General features: G+C 37.9%; 1 protein-coding gene and 1 non-coding gene across 12 annotated transcripts in view; one reads left to right on the top strand and one right to left on the bottom strand.

Annotated features, from left to right (window-relative positions):
• Nucleotides 1-13,226, bottom strand: part of EIF4G3 (eukaryotic translation initiation factor 4 gamma 3) — a 389,134-nt gene that overhangs the window by 343,739 nt on the left and 32,169 nt on the right. The window lies entirely within an intron of this gene.
• On the top strand, nucleotides 9,201-9,307 carry LOC137763120 (U6 spliceosomal RNA). The gene has a single exon (XR_011073686.1). It is a non-coding gene; the product is annotated as a U6 spliceosomal RNA (small nuclear RNA).

Raw genomic sequence — 13,226 nt, forward strand, 5'->3', positions numbered from 1 at the left:
CTCACAGCAGTGAGAATGGCCATGATCAAAAAGTCTACAAATAATAAATGCTGGAGAGGGTGTGGAGAAAAAGGAACCCTCCTACACAGTTGGTAGGAATGTAAATTGGTACAGCCACTATGGAGAACAGTATGAAGGTTCCTTAAAAAATTAAAAATGGAGTTACCATATGATCCTGCAATCCCACTCCTGGGCACATATCTGGAGAAAACTATAATTCGAAAAGACACATGTACCGCAATGTTCAGTGCAGCACTGTTTACAATAGCCAAGACATGGAAGCAACCTAGATGTCCATCAACAGATGAATGGATAAAGAAGATGTGATACACACACACACACACACACACACACACACACACACACACATACACACACACACATACACACACACAGAGAATATTACTCAGCCACAAACAAGAATGAAATAATGCCATTTGCAGCAACATGGATGGACCTAGAGATTATCATACTAAGTGAAGTAAGCCAGTCAGAGAAAGACAAACATCATATGACACCGTTTATATGTGGAATCCTAAAAAAAAACCCAAAAAGATACAAATGATCTTATTTGCAAAACAGAAAGAGACTCACAGACATAGAAAACAAACTTATGGTTACCAAAGGGGAAAGGGGGGGGGGGGAGGAATAAACTGGGAGATTGGGATTAACATATACACACTACTATATATAAAATAGATAGTCAACAAGAACCTACTGTATAGCACAAGGAACTATATTCAATATTCTGTAATAACCTATATGGGAAAACAATCGGAAAAAGGATATATATATATATATATAACTGAGTCACTGTGCTGTACACCTGAAACTAACATGATATTGTAAATCAACTATATTTCAATAAAATATATATATAATGTCTTACACATTACATAATTCACTTCACCAGCTCTGCCAGTAAAAGTAAAAAAATATTTCTCCCTACAATTTAAAAGGCACCAATGAAAAGAACTTAAGTTTGAGCAATGTCAGTCATGTAACTTTGCTTTTGTCATGATGAAGCTCAGATTCAAATCTGTAACCCACAACCAACAACCATCCAGCATCTTTGGCATTCATTTCTATATAATACTCATGCTCTACCTATCTGTCTGTTTGTTGGTACTTTTTTAATCCCTATCCTTATTTCCCCTTTGCTTTGATTTCTTTATCTGGTTTTATTTTTTTATTGAAGTAACACTGATTTATAACATTATATAAGCTTCATTTGTACAACATTATGTTTCTACTTCTGTATACCCTATAGCATGCTCACCACCAAAAATCTGGTTTCCATCTGTCACCATACAGTTGATCCCCTTTACCCATTTTGCCCTCCCCCTCTGGTAACCACTACTGTGTTCTCTGTAACTATATTTGGTTTTGTTTAGTTTGGTTGTTCTTTTATTTTGTTTATTAGTTTTTATATTCCACTTATGAATGAAATCACACAATATTCCTCTTTGTCTGACTTATTTCACTTAGCATGATACCCTCAAGGTCCATCAATGTTGTCACAAATGGCAAGATTTCACCTTTTTAAGGCTGAGTAGTATTCCACTCTGTGTGTGTGTGTGTGTGTGTGTGTGTGTGTGTGTGTGTGTGTGTGTGTGTGTGTGTGTGTGTGTGTGTGTGTGTGTCTATACACCACATCTTCTTTATCTATTCATCCACTGATGGGTGCTTAGGTGGTTTTCATAGCTTGGCTATTGTAAATAGTGCTGCAATGAACACAGGGGTGCATATATCTTTTCAAAGTGTTTTTGCATTCTTTGGATAAATACCCAGAAGTGGGACAGCTGGATCACATGGTAGTTCTATACTTAGCTTTTCTGAGGAATGTCCAATACTGCCTTCCATAGTGGCTGTACAAATTTACACTCCCACCAACAGTGTATAAGGGTTCCCTTTTCTCCACATCCTTGCCAACACTTGTTATTGCTTGTTTTTTTTATCTATCTTTATTTTTGGCTGTGTTGGGTCTTCATTGCTGCATGTGGGCTTTCTCTAGTTGCGGCGAGCAGGGGCTACTCTTCGTTGCAGTGCACAGGCTTCTCACTGCAGTGGCGTCTCTTGTTGTGGAGCACGGGCTCTAGGCGCACAGGCTTCAGTAGTTGTGGCACGTGGGCTTCAGCAGTTGTGGCTCATGGGCTCTAGAGCGCAGGCTCAGAAGTTGTGGTGCACGGGCTTAGTTGCTCCATGGCATGTGGGATCTTCCCAGACCAGGGCTCGAACCCGTGTCCCCTGCATTGGCAGGCAGATTCTTAACCACTGAGCCACCAGGGAAGTCCCACTTGTTTTTTTGATAATAACCATTCTGGCAGGTGTGAGGTGATATTTCATAGTGGTTTTGACTTGCAGTTCCCTAATAATCAGCAATGTTGAACATCTTTTCCTGTGCCTGTTGGCCATCTGTACGTCTTCTTTGGAAAAATGTCTATTCAACTCCTCTGCCCATTTTTTAATCATGTTGTTGTTGTTGAGTTGTATGAGTTCTTTATATATGTTAGATATTAACCCCTTATCAGATATAGCATTTGCAAATATCTTCTCCCATTCCGTAGGTTGTCTTTTCATCTTACTGATGATTTCCTTTGCTGTGCAGAAGCTTTTTAGTTTGATGTAACGCCATTTGTTCATTTTTGCTTTTGTTTCCCTTGCCTGAGAAGACAGATCTAAAGATATTGCTAAGGCCATCTTTACCTAATTTTATCATCTATTATTATGTCAAGTATTTTTGTAAACCACTTTGAATCCTTCTTTGAATGAAGTTTAGCACAGATTAATTAACTCTACAGATTACTATTAAATTTCTGTTTCTGCTTAAGATACAGAAAACTACAAAAACATGGCACCCTCTCTAAAAGAAGACAAGACCAGATTACCTGAAACACCACAACCTTTCTTGATCCCATCAGACTGCTGAAGTTGCAAGGCAACCAAATAACCTGAATTCCAAAGAGGAACAAGACCCTCCAATAAAGAACATATACGGTAGATGAGAAGAGAAAGGGGTAATCATAATACAGTGAATAAAAAGATCTGCTAAATACTTACTGAATTCCTAAAAGGTATAGGCTAGCACGCCAATTTCCCAACTGGGTGCCCTATCCACAACAGGAGTCTGCACTCACTTGCAAGCTCTTCTCCACTGGCCTCCAAAGGGTGCTCATGAAAAAGATTGGTTTCATGGCAGAAGACCAGAGAGAGTCCCACTCAATGGCACAGGAATTCAGGAGGTGACCAGTCACTGCTGGGAACAGGAACATAGCCGCACTTGATTCCCCATATCCTTTTCTCCTATGAAGCAAAGGTGTTAGGCCACTGGAGTAGGGGCAGTAAACCCTTTCTGTCCTAGGACACTGGCAAACATCTGTTGTTGCTGAGATAAAGAGATAAGCAAATCCCTCTATCCCTGTGGGGAGGGGTAAGTAACCATCTTGTGCCTAGGATCCCACACAAATACACCATCCAGGAGCCTCCTAATGCTGGGAGAGGGGCAGGAAACCCTATCCAAGAATAAGTACAAACACAAGGCAAACAGTGGCTGCCACAAGGAGGAGAGGGAACAATGACAAAGTCCTATTTATAAGGCCCAGATGAACAGGGTCTGCAAAAGACTGAAGCTGAACTGAGATAACTGCCTCCAACATAATCATAACACCAAGGAGCAAGCAACAGCATTCTACCACCAGGGGTAACAGTAGCCACCACTACAAGACTATGAAGACTGCGGTGCACTGAAAGTAATGATAACGACAATGAAACTCCAAACTAGTTCAATTCATGACTAGTTTGGCTTAACACCACACACTGACAGCCCAACAGAAGTGGGGTGTACCCATTTCCAAACATAAATACAATTTACCTCAGTCTCAACTGTTGTTCTATACACCATGCCCAACACCTAAGCAAAAATTATGAGACACACAAAAAAAGAAAACAGCCTATGGTCAAGAAAAAAAGCAACCAATACAAGTAGACTTGGGGATGATCCAGATGCTAGAACTATCAGAGAAGGATATTTTTTTAAATTGTGATTAATATGTTAAAGGACTTAGTGAAAAAGGTGGACAACGTACATGAACAGATTAGATAACATCAGCAAAGAGATGAAAATTTTTCTATACGTTAAATGTAAATGCTAGAAATAAAAAATACAATGTCAGAGATAAAGAATTCCTTCTACAGATTCAGCAGCAGACTGGACTCAGCTGATGAAAGAATCAATAAACTTGGAAAATAGATGAAGACATCAATAGAAATTATCAAAACTGAAACACAGGGAGAAAAACAGAAGGTCCAATGTTGAGGGACTATCAAATGGTCTAACATACACGTAAATGAGGTCTCAGAAGGAAAAAGGAGACTAAGGCAGAAGAAATACTTGAAAAGATAAATACACGTAAATGAGGTCTCAGAAGGAAAAAGGAGACTAAGGCAGAAGAAATACTTTAAAAGATAAAGGCCAAGAATTTTCCAGAAATAATAAAAGATACCAAACAGATTCAAGAAGCTTAAAGAAATCCCAAGCAGGATAAAATAAAACAACAACACATACCTGCCTAGCCGCATCAAACAGCTTGAAGGCAACCAGAGGGGGTAAAAAATACTACATACATAATCAAGAACAAAGATAAGAATTACCGTAGATCTTATCAGAAACTATGCAAGCAAGAAGACAATGTTTTTCACTACTTCAATGCTGTAAAAGAAAAAATTTGTCAACCCAGAATTCTATATGCAGGAAAATTATTTTTCATCATGAAGGCAAAGATCACTATCAACCTAAACAATGTTCTCCATGCCAAACTGAAGATAAATACTGCTAGATACTTTTACTTGAAATGCAATAAACATGGTAAAAAGTGTCTTTGCCCTTGAAATGATGTTAAAAAATTGAGAGGTTATTTTCCATAATACTCAGATATTTTCCTTAACATTCAAATGAAAGTTTATCATCTCCTAAACACACTTCTAAAAGCCCTTCCTGGGCTTCCCTGGTGGCGCAGTGGTTAAGTATCAGCCTGCCAATGCAGGAGACATAGGTTCAAGCCCTGGTCCAGGAAGATCCCACATGCCGCAGAGCAACTAAGCCCATGTGCCACAACTACTGAGCCCGCGTGCCACAACTACTGAAGCCCGTGTGCCTAGAGCCCATGCTCCGCAACAAGAGAAGCCACAGCAATAACTCCATGCACCACAACAAAGAGTAGCCCCCACTCGCCACAACTAGAGAAAAGCCGACATGCAGCAACGAAGACACAATGCAGCCAAAAATTTATTTAATTAATTAATTAATTAATTAAAAGCCCTTCCTGTTAACCCTGATACCTCTCATCCAGTCTATGGTTTAGAATACTATGGAGGAACTGAAACAATTAAAAGAGAATGAAACAAACCTAGGGAAAAATGCTGAATGAAAAAAAAAAGGTTCTCTCTGAATAGTAGAATTATGTTTGATTATTTTTTTCTTCACAACATCTAAAGCTTCATATTTTCCATTATGAACAGTTATTATTTTTGTTTCAGATGGAAAAAAAATCCTATTACACAAAAATGACAATGTACCATAGTTAAATAATACTGCACTTTAGAGACAGGGCTGAAGTCAAGTACAAACCCTTTCTTTCTTCATAGTTGGTGCCTATACCATACCGGTATGGAGTATCACTGCTAGTTACAGGAAAGTGAATGCAGAGCAATCAAGTAAACACAGTCCTACCTTCTACCATAGCCCTACCTTTCAGAGTAATAAAAATCAAAAAGGAGCAGCTTATAGCTTACATATTCCACTCATCACCATCTTCTCCAACAATTAAAAAAGAGGCTAATAACAAACTAGGTTTCCAGGCAGCTCTTTAAACCCAAAGGCCATAAGTACTAAGGTTTGAAAAATATCTGATATGCTGATAATAAAGCACCCAGGATGGTTTAAGGGGCTTTATATACTCTAGTCCTCCCCATTATCCAAATAACGTAAGTACTCCTACTGCCATTTATGGATAAGGAAGTACAGATATCAGAATTTAGATCCTTAAAGATCACTGTCGGGACTTTCCTGGCGGTCCAGTGGTTAAGACTGCACACTCCCAATGCAGGGGGCACAGGTTCGACCCCTGGTGGCGGAATTAGATCCCACATGCCGCGCAGCAAAATGAAAAAAAAAAAAAAAAAAAAAAAAAAAGAGATCACTATCATCATATGCATTATCCCTAGTCCTTAAATTGTATTCCTAGATTTCCACTGTGTATTTTAATGTCACTTGCTTCTTCAATGCTTATGCCTATTAGCAGTGAACAGACCATATTTAATAAAAACCTCACGTAAGAATTATACTTCACTGTGCAAAATAATTTGAAATGGTCTTGTCCCTACCCTTTAGGAGACAAAAATCTTTTGCTTTTTGGCCGCTCCCCACAGCATGCAGGATCTTACTTCCCTGACCAGGGATCAAACCCGTGCAGCCTGCAGTGGAAGCTTGGAGTTCTAACCACTGGACCAGCAGGGAAGTCCCCCAAAATCTTAATTGCTCAAAATGTTGGCTAATAATACTTAGATTAGCTCTTTCAAACAAAACCTTGCAACTTCTCAGTCAAAATGACTTAATAACTCTATACAGAAATACAAAGTTGGAAGTAAGTTCAGAAAATCCTCACAGGATGAAAAATTACACACAAAACAATTTAGATTTAATAATTCTGATTTCTTCCACAACTGAATTAAAACTAAAAAGATTTAGAAAACTCAAATATAAGTATGTAGTAAATATAAAAGAAATACACTGCACTAATAAATCCCAAATTCAGGATAACAGTTACCTCTAATGAAAGAATCAAGTGATAAAGGAGGGGTACATGCTGAGGTCTTTAAATATACTGATAATGTTTTGTTTGTGAAGCTGGTTGATGGATACTTGGGTTTGCTATACTACAGTGCACTTCTTTCTGTATAGTATCTGCAGTATTTCAAAATACATCTTTTAAGTTTTCAAACCAGATGTCACTCTTTATCTCCCTGAACACAAATGTAAATAATCATTACCATACTATTACTGCAGTTTCTAGAAGAAGAACTATATCCCACCACATACACTAAACTTACACACTAACTCCAACCATGACAAGTAAATGCCTTTTGTGACAAAAGACAGTATAACCCATTTTCATCATTTTTACAGTGAGGTCAATCCCACCTACCTATCCACAGTAGTATTATGAAAACGAAGTGGGACAAAAAATGAACAGTCCACATGTTCATCAAATGTTAGTTATTATTAGTGGCATCCGCTAAAGTACAAAAATGCAAAAAATATGACATTGTATGTCAGTATTTACAAACTGTAGGTCTTCACATGTGTACTTATTCCTGACAGTGTATACATTTCCTTCCACTCCTAATTTGCGGAATAACCTTGGGAATGGATACATGTATAACTAACATAGGTGAAAAACATGTCTAGCTCCCAGAAATGCAATAAATCATGCCAAAAATCTTCAGAGGCAGTGTTTAAAGCTTCCTGTTCTCAGTATAGACTTCTAGTAAACATTATTTATTAGTGTCTACTTTGTGCCTAGCACTAACGGACCCGAGAGAAATAGAAACAAAAAACATGATTCCTGCCTTAAGCATTTAGTTCAGTAAAGAAAATAAATAATAAATTTATCTATAGCTGGTAGTAGAGCAACTAACCCAGCTGGAAAGAGGTGTGAAGTATCACCCTATTGATTGGTACTCTCTGCCATATAGCTCCTCCTCTTTATCCTTTCCCTTGCCCCCAGTTCTGCTAGTCCCGGTCTTCTCTGAAAGCAGACAGGAAAGCAGTATTTTAACCTTTCTATATACTACAGAACTGCATTATTCACTAGGTAACCTCTAAGCCACATGGGGCTATAGAGCACTTGAAATACAGCTACCACAAGGTGGATGTGCTATAGGTGTATAATATACACTGGAGTGCAAAGACTTAGGTACAAAGAAAGAATGTAAAATACAGTATCTCACTAATAATTTTTATAATGATATCATCTTGAAATGATAATATTTTGGATATACTGGGTAAGTATGTTATTAAAATTGATTTTATCTGTTTTCACTTTGTAACATGGTTACTAGAAAATCTAAAATTACACAGCTGGTTTACATATTTCCACCCAACAAATAATCCATAAAAAAAATTAAAACTGAATACATAATGCACTTCAAAAGTATTCAGTAAGGATTAGCTAAATCTGAATCTTAGATTGAAATTTCAAAAATATTAGCTAAAGTAACCTATAACCATATCTAAATTCAATCTTTTTAAAAATCAAACATGAAGAAAGAAAGGATCTATGTTGTCAGAATTCTAATTACCTAGGGCATGTGTTTATGGTCTGACAATGACACTCATTAACCCAACAAACTGAAACCACAAACGTTACTTTTCTAGATTAATTAATATTCAGTAAAATTGTTCCTCCTCCTATTACACTGAATTACACTAGAAATAGCCCAGTATACCACAGTTCATCAAAACCATACCACAGCATCAAAACCCAAGCTCTTTTTATAATTACAGAGAAGTAAACTTCAAAACATCCTAAAAACAAGGCATTTACTTATGAGCGCTCAATTCATTTAAATTACGTGTAAGTGCATTCTTACAGAATCTGACCTCTGGGGCTAAAAGTCAAAGCTCTTGCTCTTTAGTATCTAGAGAGGCCATGAAAATTAATTCATTAGGTACATGACTCACACTGACCTGAGTTCCTCAAGAGTCACCTGAAGGACCAGCGTAAGAGCAAAGAGAGAATTCCAAAGGTCCTCCTTCCCCAAGCCAAGGAGACTTACGTGGCTGAGAAGGTTCTAAATAGATCAAACCAAAGAGACTATAAATGGACCCAGAGAGACTACAAATGACATCCAGGGCCCTAAGACATGACTAGGCATTCCCTCATCTCTAGAAGAACTTAAATAAAGATCAGTACTAAAGAAGCTAAAGAACTATTACTCTTCCACTCAATATTCATATGTAAAAGTCCCAAAGCCCAGGAAATTTGACCCCAAGGATGTCCATAATATATATTCCAGGAATCACAGAACCAAGACAGCCTCCTTGCCAGTACTTTATAACACAAACAAAATGTTATTTGAGGGCAAGACGTGGCCTTTGAAAAACTGCCTAAACTGCACCCACTTAAGAGTAACCACTTTGAGTGCTCACTTCGGCAGCACATATACTAAAATTGGAACAACGCAGAGAAGATTAGCATGGCCCTGGCGCAAGGATTACACACAAATTCGTGAAGCGTTCCATATTTTTTGATTCACTTTGTTATACAGCAGAAACTAACACAACATTGTAAAGCAATTACACTCCAACAAAGATGTTAAAAGTAAATAAACAAAAAATAAAAGAGAAAAAAAATAAAAAATAAAAAAATAAAGGTAACCACTTTGGACCTCCCTGGCGTTCCAGTGGTTAAGAATCCGCCTGCCAATGCAGGGGACATGGGTTCGAGCCCTGGTCTGGGAAGATCCCACATGCCACAGAGCAACTAAGCCCGTGCACCACAACTACTGAGCCTGTGCTCTAGAGCCCACAAGCCACAACTACTGAAGCCTGCATGCCTAGAGCCCGTGCTCCGCAACGAGAGAAGCCACCACAATGAGAAGCCCGTGCACCTCAATGAATAAGAGCACCCCCAAAGTGACCCACCCTCAGCCTGGATTAGGTAAGAACCAGTATCTATGGTCCTAGAGAACCCTGTGCCTTTCTTTAATACAGCAACTATCACACATATTACACTTATCTCTTTAATCATCTCTCCCTCACCACACTGCAGGACCCTAATATCTCTGGCACCTAACACAATGCTGGGTGTATCTCTGAGTGCTCAAAAAAAATCTGCTGGTTGAATGGATAATATGGAGCTATGCTGTCCAATGTGGCAGCCTCTAGCCACATGTAGCTATTTAAATATAAACTTAATTAAAATTAAATGAAATTTTAAAATTTAGTTCCTCAGTCACACTTGCCACCTTTCAAGTGCTCGTTGCTACATATGGTTAGTGGCTGCCATATTGGACAGTGTAGACACAGAATGTTTTCAACATCACAGAAAGTTCTATTGGACACTGCCTGGAGTGTCCCTTGATTCTGGAGGCATTTCCTAACAGGATTATTATTCTAAGAGAGAAAAGGTAGAAAGAAAAATGTTTTAAATGTGCATCAAATTCCAATAGTAAACAATACAACCAAAGGAAAGGAGTTCTTCTGCAAGACTATCTCTAATATCAACTATGTTTCAAACTTTTCTGATAATTCTTTATTGCTAAAGTTTCATTATCAACTAACCCCCTTCTCCCACATATTTCCCTGTTGTGCCTAAAAGAAAGCCCTTAGTAACAAAAAGGGCTGCTGCCCATACTCTAGGAAGGTGAAAAAAAGAATATATGAGATTATTTTTACCCTAATCATAGGCTAATAAAAAGGTCAAAAAGGATTTTGGAATTAGTTTAGTCTAGTTAACCAATTTTACAGAGAAAGAGACTGAGCACACAGAAGTAAAATAACCTACAGAAAAGAAGAGATGTTAGAAGCAGACCAAACAGGTAAGGGAAAACAAAAAGCAGAGTGCACAGAAAGCCAGAAACTTCTATTTTTTTTACAGAATTATGGCATATTATCCAAAATATCAAAATAGTCTATACTTAAAAGGGAATGATAAGTAATAGTAAAAGGTCGAGAAACTCTCAACCAAAGTTCTGTCTTGTGTAAGAGACCCTAAGTTTCCCCTTACAAACCCTAATATATTATTTAAATGCTTTCACTGGCAGTTTACTTTTTCTTTCCATAATATAATCACATAAATTATTTATTCTCATAGTCAGAATCTATTTATTCCTACTAGTCAGAATAGATTTCAATTAAGCCACAAATACAGGCAGCTAAAACTGAAAGTAGAATATTTACTAGTTATTTTCAATGGAAACATAATTCCAATGACAAGTTAAGAGTATAAACAATGAAAGTGAACTAAGGGGAGAGAAATAATTTGCTTCTCAAAAATGAAATCACTTCTGTCACTCTGAAAATGTTATCTGAATGAAAACCACAGTAAGAGTGTTTCTGCTTCTTAACTGATTTTCATTTCCATGACCTATAAATAAAAATACAGAAGAAAGTAATTTTAAGTTCTCTTATTACTTCACTATGAGCAAAAGCAAATTCAAGGCAATAAATCCAAAGATGTTATTAAAACAGAGAAAGACTGACAAATATATTTTTTTGACATAATACTTATGTCGCTTGGAGTGTCCTCAGCCTCGTATTCTTTTTTTTTTTTTTTTTTTTTATTTATTATTTAATTTATTTATTTTTGGCTGCGTTGGGTCTTCGTTGCTGCGCACGGGCTTTCTCTAGTTGCAGTGAACAGGGGCTACTCTTCATTGAGGTGCGTAGGCAGTGGCTTCTCTTATTGCAGAGCACGGGCTCTAGGCGCGCGGGCCTCAGTAGTTGTGGCACGCGGGTTCAGTAGTTATGGCTCGTGGGCTCTAGAGCACAGGCTCCGTACCCGTGGCACACGGGCTTAGCTGCTCCGTGGCATGTGGGATCCTCCCGGACCAGGGCTCGAACCCATGTCCCCTGCACTGGCAGGCGGATTCTTAACCACTGCACCACCAGGGAAGCCCCCTCGTATTCTTAAATAAACACTGAATTTTGTTTTTCAAAGGGCACGAATCTCTCCTTTGTAGGAATTTTATATATCTAATTTCTTACACCTAATTTCTTACACCTAAAGTTATAAGAAAGCTTTTATATCTGCTCCATTAGGTTGAGAATCCGCCTGCCAATGCAGGGGACATGGGTTCGATCCCTGGTCCAGGAAGATCCCACATGCCGCGGAGTAACTAAGCCCACGTGCCACAACTACTGAAGTCCACGCACCTAGAGCCCATGCTCCGCAACAAGAGAAGCCACCACGATGAGAAGCCCGGGCACCACAACGAAGAGTAACCCCCGCTCGCCGCAACTAGAGAAAGCCCACGCAGCAACGAAGACCCAACACAGCCAAAAATAAATAAATAAATAAATAAATATTTTTAAATAAATAAATAAAAATTCTAGGCAGGTTTACGGTAATCCCAATAATCCTCAATAACAACAGGGGCAGGACTATGCGTTGCACACAATAAACTTTGCTGGATTAAGAAAGTTCACTTCACGGAGTTCCCGGGTGGCCTAATGGTTAGGATTCCAGGCTTTCACTGCCGTGGCCCAGGTTCAATCCCTGACTGGGGAACTGAGATCCCGCAAGCCGCACAGCGCTTCATAACAGGAAAGAAAACAGATAAAGGCTGTCAGTGTCCATTAGTTTGTCAATATGACCAATCGGATACTGGTAATAAAATATTTTAAGTTCTAAGAGGATGTCAGGTGCAAAATGCCTGTTTTGCCCTTTAACTTTTTACCAGGTCTCAGAACCAACCTATTTCAAAAGATATGAACATCTTCCTCTAGTCATCTGCCAAATCCTATTTCAGTATGAATCTACAAATGAAACTTAAAGGACTTGTCTACTGAGAAGTAAAGGAATCATTCACTTCTTGATCATTAAAAATCAAGAATCTTAACAAAGAAGAGACTTCAAATCCAACAACAAGCAACATGCTAGTACTCAAAGCTCTCAGAAAAGGTACAATCCAAATAATTAAGCTAATTTAATGTCATTTATATAATACGTAAGACCTAATTAACTCACAATTGACCATTTCAATTTTCTAGGCTAGGAGTCTTAACTTTAATTATATATCTAAAACTTCAACTCCAAAATATGATTCAGAAGATGTCTGTATATTTTTTAAGTTGCAAAAATTATTCCAATGAGCAGCCTAAATCGAGAACTACTATCCTAGCTTTAACACATCCTTAAAATTATGCTAATTAAGTTGGCATTTTCTTCAATTAAAAAAAAAGTAAAAGATTACTTACTTGGGTCAATCAAGTCTAATGAAAATATTAACTAACTTTAGTTTTCAATGACTGAAAAAATTAATACTTCTCACATTCTTAAACACATCCTCCCAATTTGTTTTACACTGACTTCTCTCATCAAGAGTGTATCACAATATGTCTTTGTCAGGAAAATAAAATGTTTTCTAGACATCTGTGGATAACCAACACAATGACAAAACAGTTAACAAATTGATTTTCAAATTGCAAAGATGGGAATAAACTA

The sequence above is a fragment of the Eschrichtius robustus genome, chromosome 3 (assembly GCF_028021215.1).
Source record: "Eschrichtius robustus isolate mEscRob2 chromosome 3, mEscRob2.pri, whole genome shotgun sequence".
Classification (NCBI taxonomy): domain Eukaryota; kingdom Metazoa; phylum Chordata; class Mammalia; order Artiodactyla; family Eschrichtiidae; genus Eschrichtius; species Eschrichtius robustus.